This window comes from Magnolia sinica, chromosome 6 (genome assembly GCF_029962835.1).
Source record: "Magnolia sinica isolate HGM2019 chromosome 6, MsV1, whole genome shotgun sequence".
In the NCBI taxonomy this organism is placed as follows: Eukaryota; Viridiplantae; Streptophyta; class Magnoliopsida; order Magnoliales; family Magnoliaceae; genus Magnolia; species Magnolia sinica.
The window spans coordinates 33735732-33745774 of record NC_080578.1 but is presented as its reverse complement, the minus strand read 5'-3'; the positions used below and the strand labels follow the sequence as shown (position 1 = coordinate 33745774).

Sequence of the window (10043 nt, the reverse complement as noted above, 5' to 3'; positions counted from 1 at the left end):
AAGATACTTAAAGCTATTACAAATCCATTGTAATTTAAGTCACAACGAACCATTTAAAACTAGAAGTATTCCTTAAATATCAAATTAGAATCAAAGAGGTTTAACAAGAATAAGAACCAAACTAGAAAAACATCCTAACCATGCTACAAGCTTCACCCCTTAACCCTAGCTAAGGGATTTAGCCAAACATAAATATGATTGGATTCAAAACTCTAGAAGAAAGCATTAAAAACTAAGAAGAATAGAAGAAGAAATGCTTGAGAGACAACTCTACCCCCTTGCTCTACTCCTCTAAACTCTGGATATCCTAAAAAGGCTTAGAAAACCCATATTTATAGGCAAAGTTTCGCAAAATTGCAAAATCGGATCACATTTACGCAGTCCGCATAACTTTGTGTAATGCGTTCGATGTCATTGAACAAACTTCGATGTCATCGAAGGGGTTTAAATCCGGAAGTCATGCACTTTCTCTTTTTATACTGTGTAAGTCTCTATGTCATCGAACTTCCTTTAAGGAATGAAAAAAGCGTCCAAAATAGTCCAGCGAGTTGCTACATAATTCTTCAGAAATTCGATGCCATCGAGCTGTGTTCGATTTCATTAGGCAACTCCTCGATGTCATCAAGGGAGGCTTCGAGTAATCGAAAACTGCACCCAATATGTCCAACAACTAACTCGATTTCCATATAAAAATTCGATGTCATCAAGTTGTGGTCAATGTTATCGAGAACTATCTTCGATGTCATCGAACAGTGGTCAATGACGTAGACAATGAATTAAATTTCCGCACTTTGTTCTTCTGACTTCTTTCTCCACTTAGTTTTCTTGGATCTTGGAGTATTAAAATCTTAAATCTTCGTATCCAAAGATCCATTCTATGCCTTGGAAATTCTTGAGCACTAAATCTATGCTTTTAGCATTCTTTTTAATCCAAGCTCTTAAATTCACCTTGCAATACAAACATGAGTAACACAGAACATTCAGCATTATCATGTTCATAAAACCAAGATATAAATGGGGGATAATATGAAATATTTAACCCTCAAAAGTCCTACCCTATGATAGTATTCAACTTCTTGCAGTCAGTACACATTCTCCAACCAGTAGTAACTCTAGTTGGCACGAGTTCAACGTCGACATTGGCTACGATGATGATTCCGGACTTCTTAGGAACTACCTGAGTTGGACTCACCCATTGACTGTCGGATATAGGGTATATGATACCTACATCCAACAACTTAGGTATCTCAACCCTAACCACTTCTTTCATATTTGGATTTAGCCGACATTGTGTTTGTCATGAGATTTTTGCATTATCCTTAAGATGAATGCGGTGAGTATAAATCAAAGGGTCAATTCCCTTGAGGTCTACAATCGACCATCCAATGGCTCCTTTATGCTCAATGAGAGTAGAAATAAGCATACTCTCTTATTCTTGCTCAAGGTGGGAAGAAATCACCATGGAGTATGTCTCATCTTGACCTAAGTTGATGTATTTAAGATCATAAGGCAAGGGTTTTAAGTCAAGCTTCAGTGCTTTAAGGCTAAACGGTAGAGGTAATACATCAGTTTGGGGCAATTTCTCAAATTGTGGCCTCCACCGGTTAACTTCACGTACCATCGTAACATCAAGTAAGGCATCCATTTCCTTAATCATGTCATCATCTAAATCAGGGGGTAAGCCAAGCACGTCTCTAGAGTGTTAAAGTACAGAGTCAGGAGTGCTCTATCTTCTATGAAAGAATCGATCATGTTAATATTGTCGGTATCATCATCGTCCTCTAACTGTTTGTTCATATTGAAAAAGATGTTGAGCTCTAATGTCATATTTCTAAAAGATAAATTCATAATTCCATTCATACAATTAATGATAGCATTTGATGTTATAAGGAATGGATGACCAAGAATGACCGGAATTTAAGTGTTATTCCCTTGGGAACCATGAAATGGCACTTCTCCTAATTCAGAATCAAATTCTTTTCTTCACATCGCTTCAACACATTTCTAAGATTATCCATACACTCACTGAAGGATGGACCAAAGATAGAGAAGTCATCCATGAATACCTTTAAATATTACCCCACTATGATAAAAAAAATATCAACATACATCACTGAAAAGTGGTGGGGGCATTGCACAGTCTGAATGACATCCTTTAGTAAGCAAAGGTGCCAAAGGGATATGTGAATGTTGTCTTTTCTTAATCTTTAAGGGCTATCTCTATCTGATTATAGCCCAAATACCCATCAAGGAAGCAGTAGTAAGAATGACCAGCTAACCTTTTTAAGATTTGGTCAATGAAGGGCAAAGGAAAGTAGTCCTTCCTTATGACGGTATTCAATTTTCTGTAATCAATGCATATTCTCCAACCAATAGTAACTCTAGTTGGTACGAGTTCATTGTCGACATTGGCTACGATGGTGATTCCAGTCTTCTTAGGAACCACCTGAGTTGGACTCACCCATTGACTGTCAGATATAGGGTAAATGATACCCACATCTAACAACTTAAGTACTTCAGCCTTAACCACTATTTTCATTTTTAGACTGAGTTGACGTTGTGGTTGTTAGGAGGTTTTCGCATTATCCTCAAGATGAATGTGGTGAGTATAAATCAAAGGGTCAATTTTCTTGAGGTCCGCAATCGACCATCCAAGGGCTCCTTTATGCTCAATGAGAGTAGAAATAAACATACTCTCTTATTCTTTCTCAAGGTGGGAAGAAATCACCACCAGGTATGTCTCATCTTAACCTAAGTAGACATATTTAAGATTAGTAGGCAAAGGTTTTGGTTCAAGCTTTAGTACTTTGAGGCTAGATAGTAGAGGTATTACATCGGTTTGGGGCAATTTCTCAAATTGTGGCCTCCACTGGTTAACTTCAAGTAGCAGCGTAGCATCAAGGCATCCATCTCCCTAATCATGTCATCATCCAAATGAAGGGAGTAGCCCAAGCATGTCTCTAAAGGGTCAGAGTATAGAGTCAGAAATGCTCTATCTTTCACGAAAGAATCTATCAAGTTAATGTCGTGGATATCATCAATATCCTCTGATTGTTTACTCATGTTAAAAAAGATATTGAGCTCTAATGTCATATTTTGAAAGATAAATTCATAATTTCATTCCTATAATTAATGATGGCATTTGACGTAGTAAGGAATGGGCGACCAAGAGTGACATGTATCTAAGTGCTCATATCAACGATGGGTTGGGTATCCAAGATGATAAAATATATTGGATAATAGAATTTGTCAACATGGACCAACACATCCTCAATCATCTCTCTCGATACACGGACCGAACGATGAGCAAGTTATAATGTGGTCCAGGTGAGTTTTAATTCACCCAGACCCAATTGTTCGTATACCGAGAAAGGAATCAAATAAATACTCGCTCCTAAGTCAAGAAGTGTGTGCTCAATCTGGTGATTCCCGATTACACAGGTGATAGTTGGGCTACAAGGATCTTTATATTTTTGTGGCACATCTTGCTTGAGGATGGCACTCACCTTTTCTATCAAAAAAAAAATCTTCTGAATACTATGTCGTTTCTTAGCTGTAAATAAATCTTTCATAAATTTGGAGTAAGAGGGGATTTGTTTCACAGCGTCCAGCAAAGGTATGATGACTTTCACTTATTTTAGCACCTCTAGAATATCCTGTGAGTTAGCTAAAGGTTTTGGTGCAATCAACTATTGGGGGAATGTCACAATCGGCTTACTCAATTTTCTTGGTTCTTCCTCATGTGGGGCATTGCTGGGTCTATCATTCTCAATTTATTTTGGGTCCTTAGGCTTTTCAGTCTTCACCAGAATGGTTTTGTCAATAATCTTCCCACTCTTAAGACTGGTGATAGACTTAGCCTACTCCATCTGATTTGAAGAGCTTGGGTCACTAATTTCACATTGTAGATTTAGATTGGGGAGGGGCTGGGCTGGAAGCATACCTTTCTCCCCACTCGCTAAATGTTACTCAATCCTTTGAATAGATGATGCAAACATTCTCATTGTTGTTTTGAGATCCTGAAATGCTTGTACCGTATTCTAGTTGAATAGCTCTTGGTTTTACATGAATTTTTGAACCGTATCCTCTTAAGGCCTCCTTTAATTTAAAAATTGAATAAGGGCCTCTTGTGGATTAACCATTTATCCATTCCTCCAAATGAAATTTGGATGATTTCTCCAACTGGAGTTATATGTATTTGAGGCGGGTCCTCTAAAAGGTCATTGGTAGTTGTTTACAGCATTTGATTATTCATTCAATATCTCTTAAAAAGTAAGAATTGTTGGACAATTTTCAGTTTTATATATGTTACAAGTACAAATACCACAAACAACTTCTGTAGCCTTTTCGAGTTCCGCCTTCTTAAGTCCCATGGCCTCGACTTTTCTTGTGAGTTTGGTCATACTTGCATTTATATCATCTTGCTCTTTTAAAACATAAATTCCTCCCCTTTCCTTTAATTGAGTAGGCTTAGAAGTGGTGGCTCTTGAGGAGGTATCCCATGATTGTGTGTTCTCAGCGAGTTTATCAAAATAATCTCATGCATCATTGGCTTCCTTATTCATGAATTCCTCATTGCATATCATCTCCACAAAAAATCTTGTTATCCGCCATGTTTCGTAGCCATGTTATGGACATGAATTTATGAGATCCTTAAGTCGCTCCCAACATTGAAAAAAGGTCTCATCTTCTTTTTGCGCAAAATTCATTATTTCTTTCCTTAAGGTATTCATTTTATGATATGGAAAGAACTTTTTAAGCAATTCCCTTGTCATCTCAGCTCATGTGCCAATGGACCGTGGTCTTAAGGAATGTAACCACGACTTAGCCTTTTCTTTCAAAGAAAAAGGAAATAATTTCAGTCTTACTGTGTCCTCAAACACGTTTGGGAAGTGCAATGTACATATTACTCATCGAACTCTTTCATATGCAAGTATGGACTTTCAGATTCTAATCCATGAAACTTAGGAAGGAGTTGAATCACCCCCGGTTTAACATCCATGGTTCCTGCATTCAATGGGAATATCATGCAGGAAGGTGTACTCACCGTTACCGGTTGTATATAATCTCGTAGAGTACGAGGTGGGGCTACATGATGCACCTCATTCTCATCTTGGGCCTCCTTAACTGGGTGTTGAAGTTGATGTACAACCATTACTTCTACTGACTCAGAGGATCTTAAGTGGTTAATCCGGTGATGATAGGCAACCCTTCAACTAATCCTCATTTACTCAAGAGACGGAGAGTGTTGTCACAAATCCACTTGGGCATGAAACACTCGTAGCCCTAAAACTCTTAACAACTAAAACCTAAAAAAAAAAAAAAACTAAAAAAAAATAAGGCAAATAGGAAATTTAAAAAAGATAAGAGAAAGTTGGAGAGAAGTTAACCGATTAGGATTGCTATGTCAAGATTCTACAAAACAGAAAACAAAGTCGGTTTCTAAAAACAAATTCATAAAATCTTAACCTAAAAACAAAACAGAAATTAGCCCTATCTTAGCCTAATTCCAATACTAATTAACCTCAGAAAAACATAACCGTAGTCCCCGACAATGGTGCCAAAAACTTATTCACAACCCCAAGTGTGAATAGACTAGGTGATGTAGTAATAAGTTGAATTTCACAGGGACTAAACTTGTACATATTCTGAAAATAATTAGAACTAGAACTAGAAAAAGATCTAAACCTAAATCTGGAATAAAAGAGAGTAATTGTGAATGGAGTATTAATAATAAAAAGGAAACTAGGGTTTCAAGGATCCACTTGTAGCTATCAAGATGATACCTTACCTTACTTTGATTCAAGAAACACAGTCAACATTAAAGTCACATCCTATCCAATTGGAAGATGACGCAATTAAACCAAGTCTGAACTTTTCATTCACCTAGCTGCACATGAAGGAGTAATGTGATGATTGGAAGGGATTCCATCATCCTACCATGCCCAGGAGACGATGGTCAACAACAAGATTTACCAATTCACAATATCAAAACGGGAAAAGAAGATATCAAAGCTATCATAGCATCTATTGTAATTTTAGTCATAATAAATACTAGAAAACTGAAAATATTCCTTAAATTTAAACTAGAAATCATAAGATTTAAGAAAAATAAGAATCAAAGCAAGATAATCATTCTAACACGCTACAAGTTTCACCTCTTAGTCCTAGTTAAGAGGTTTAGCCAACCATAGACATTATTGGATTTAAAACCCTAGAAGAAAGCATTAAAAAGAAATAAGGAAAGAAGAAAAACTCTTGAGAAGCTGCTCCACCCTTTGGCTCTGCTTCTGAAAACCTAACTCCTATTTAGAATTCGTCAAAGAACTTATATTTATATCCTTTGTCCGGCCGTCTTTGAAAACCACCTCAAATTTATGCACTCTGCGTAACGCCTTCGATGTCATCGAAAGTAACTTGAATCCAGAAGTCGCACCTTTTCGCAATGCGTAATACATTTTCCACTGCATAACTCTTCATGTTATTGAACATACCTTCGATGTCATCGAATAGTCCTTGATGTCATCGAAGGGTGTTCAAGTAATCGAGAATGTTTCCAGAGTGTTCCAGTGAATTGTTCTAGAAATCCACAAAAATCTCGATGTCATCAGACTTCCTTCGATGTCATCGAGAAGGTCTTTGAGCAATCGAACAAGACTTCGATGTCATCGAGAACTGCATCCAATTTGTCCAAAAACCAAACTTAATTTTCATGTAATTCTTCAATGCCATCGATACGTATTCGATGTCATAGAATACTGGCTTCGATGTCATCGACCACCAGACAGTAAGTTCAGATTCTGTGAATTTCTGCACTTTATACTTTCGACTTCATTCCATCTTCATTTGGTTTTCTTCAATCTTGGTCTCATAAGATTCATCCCTTGCCTTGGTGATTCTTGAGCATCAAATCCATGCTTTTAACATTCTTTTTAATCTAAGCTCTTATATTCACATTGTAATATAAGCATGTATAAAATATATCCATTAAGCTTTATCATGTTCATAAAATCAAGATGTAAATAGGGAAAAATATGCAATATTTGACACTCAACATGCGGTCCATCACACGCAATGATCATCACAACGTGAACAATAATTCAAAAATATCTGGCTCGCCATGCATCCCATACTACGGAGATTCATCGGCATGTCCAAAGTTATCGTAGATTTATGTGAACATCTCAAGGCAACACAACACGCAATTGGAAGATTTACGTGACCCAATTTATTCATAGAGCGACTATTTGCGACATCCAATCCCGAAGGTAATGTAACAAGTATGGCAGTTTACTTACATCAATTGTGCACCACTACTTAACCCACGGGATTATGTGTCAACCAAGAGTGCCACTACCCGAATGCATTATATCCACGATAATATATCGATCGCTAGGAGTGGGATTTCCAACACAATACTTGTGTTACAAGGTTTTAATGCAATAATTAAAATTACGTAACAATGATTTACATAAGGAAGATAATTAATAATAAAACTTGAAGCATGTAAAAATAAAGTAATCAATTCAATTCAATCACAAATTTTAAAGGAAGAACCCTCACCTCTAAAATTTGATCACGCTCTATATTTGTGCCTTCGTTCTCAATTCTATCATGATTAACACGTTATAATTAGACTGTCACCTTTTATGGATTGCATGGGTAAGATTGAAGTGAATTTCCTATTCTATTGGGAGTGATAGACATAAATACTTCCCTATTTTGATTAGCCTGGCATACCCCTCGATTAATGGATTTGTTCGCTGAGTCGACTTAGTCGCCGAGGGTCTTTAAGCCTATATAAGGAAAGTTTCTATTAACACCTGGAATTCGATTAAGGGCTAGGATTGAGGTGGGTAGTTTTACTGCTAAACTTTGATTGTTGGAGGCCTGGGTTTGGATGTCACTCACAACTCAGTGAGTTGCAACGAGTTCTTCTTCCATGAAGGCTGCTCCTTCTCTCTCTCTTTCTTCTCTCTTTCTCTCTCCTTTATATTCTTCCTCCGTTCTCTCTCCTTCTCCGTTGTTGGACGTCTCTCACTCCTTCATGATGGCTCCTTTTTATAGGGTTCAGGGACGAATTTCGCATAAAGGATGAGTCCCAATCATGATAAAAAAAACGGCCTGCGCTGGCATGTTCGCGCATGGTTGTTCCAATGACTGTTCAGTCCGATCAACAATTTGGATCGTTTGGTTACCTCTTCCAATAACTCGAGGAATGATGAGCATACAAATGGGCCATCAGATGGATGTCTTGGATCTTGAAGTGGCACAGTTTCTCATGGCTTCAGATTTTCATTTGAATGAGGAAGGCGACTGTTTGTAATGGCAAATGATCAGTCGTTGCATATTCATTCACTTTGATGGTTGTGGGTGGTTCAGATGGCCCATAGAGAGCTTGTGGGTCCCACAAATCCAACACTCCATGTTCTTTGATAAGTGGTTATCGCAGAATCGGACGTTTTTCACAACTCGTTACAAGCGTCCCGATAAACCCGACATTTCCAGCGTCATGAGATTCTTCCGGCCTTCCCAAAATCCCTTGGAAGTCGGAACTTGCCTCATCATAGTTTAGACGGTCCAGATCGTCCCTTTCAGTGGTCGTGAGTCCTCAAAACTCAACGATCCTCTCGGCGTGTGTGACTTCCCTATCCTTTCTAGATTTCCATGTTGGATCGGAACTCCCTTGAGTGGAGTCTGGATGGTTCAGATCATGTTAGAGTTGCCGAGCCCGGGAGTTTTGGTGGGAGAGATTCCCGCGGCGTGGTTTAATCGGACGTTGTTACCGCGAGCGGGCAGGTGTTGACTTTGGTTCGGCCACTTAGATGAGGTGGGGTCCATTTTGATGGGTTTTTAGAAAATCCACTCTGTTCATCAGTTTTGTAGGGTCATGTTAAGCCATGGGCCTAAAGCTGAAATAAATCCAAGTTTTTGGTGGGCCACGGCACATTTGATAAGAAGATGATACCTAGCGCCTAAAGTCCCTGAAATCTATAACGTGATTGGCTGATTGGCTGTGGCATCAGGTGGGTCGATTGATGATGACCTTTTGGGGAATCCATTGCCTACATTAGCTTCCTCACATCATGTTGGCCAAGGAGCCAAAATATGAAGCAGATCTGAGCTGTGAGTAGGCCACACGATCACTCAATGAGGAGAATCTAGTTTCATGCATAAGTCTAGTTTCATGCATACATAAGTCTAGTTTCATGCACTTTTCATATGGTATTTACAAATTTGCCATCCGTTTCTCAACTAACATCCCACGTCTGCTGCATCATAATGCACTGTCCAAATGTCCTGAAATTTAGTGGGTATCCCTTATTTTTCGAGCTCTTTTCATCGCCTTACTTTGGGCATCAATCATTTACAGATGACTCAGATGTCTTTTTAATGGACTATACCGCTTCAAGGTCTGAAAAATGCTTTTATACATCTAATAGAGAAGTTAGTCGATGGTTGCAGTATATACCTTACGATATTCGAACTACGCAATTTATTCTAATATTCGAATGACCCATTTGACAGATCCAATTATGATAGACAATCAGATGAAATGCTAAAAGTATGAAAACTTGATGGTTAGCAATCTAACCCTACATGTAGGTAGATGTACGCTTAGTTTCGTAAACAGAAGGATGTAAAGTGGATTTCTAGAGTGATCAAAGGTAGAACATGGGTACCATTAGATTCAAGTGACTTGTTCACATGTGTAAGTTCCTCATATTGTAGTTCTGATGGTGGGTTAATAATATTCATAAGTGATGAACAAGATGAACAGATCAGAATCTTAATTTAACATGTGTACAAGCGGATACAGAGATCAAGTAGTTAGTTTACTATGATCGGGTGGTCCAAACTCAGAGTGAAGGGTCAGATATCTTTACTTGGCAGTGAATAGTTGACTGAAGGGTTGGTTTTGATAGACAGGTGAGAATACTAGGATAAATGATGGTCGTCTTACAATTTGATGGTCGTATGACTTAATATATGAATGAAGATTATTCTCAACGGTCATTTATATGTAAGGTTAGGATTGGCTA

At 38.1% G+C, this 10043-nt stretch overlaps 1 non-coding gene across 1 annotated transcript; it reads left to right on the top strand.

Annotated features, from left to right (window-relative positions):
• The first annotated feature begins 4620 nt into the window (after nt 1-4620).
• On the top strand, nt 4621-4728 carry LOC131250251 (small nucleolar RNA R71). Its single transcript, XR_009173177.1, has one exon. It is a non-coding gene; the product is annotated as a small nucleolar RNA R71 (small nucleolar RNA).
• Nucleotides 4729-10043: the final 5315 nt, after the last annotated feature.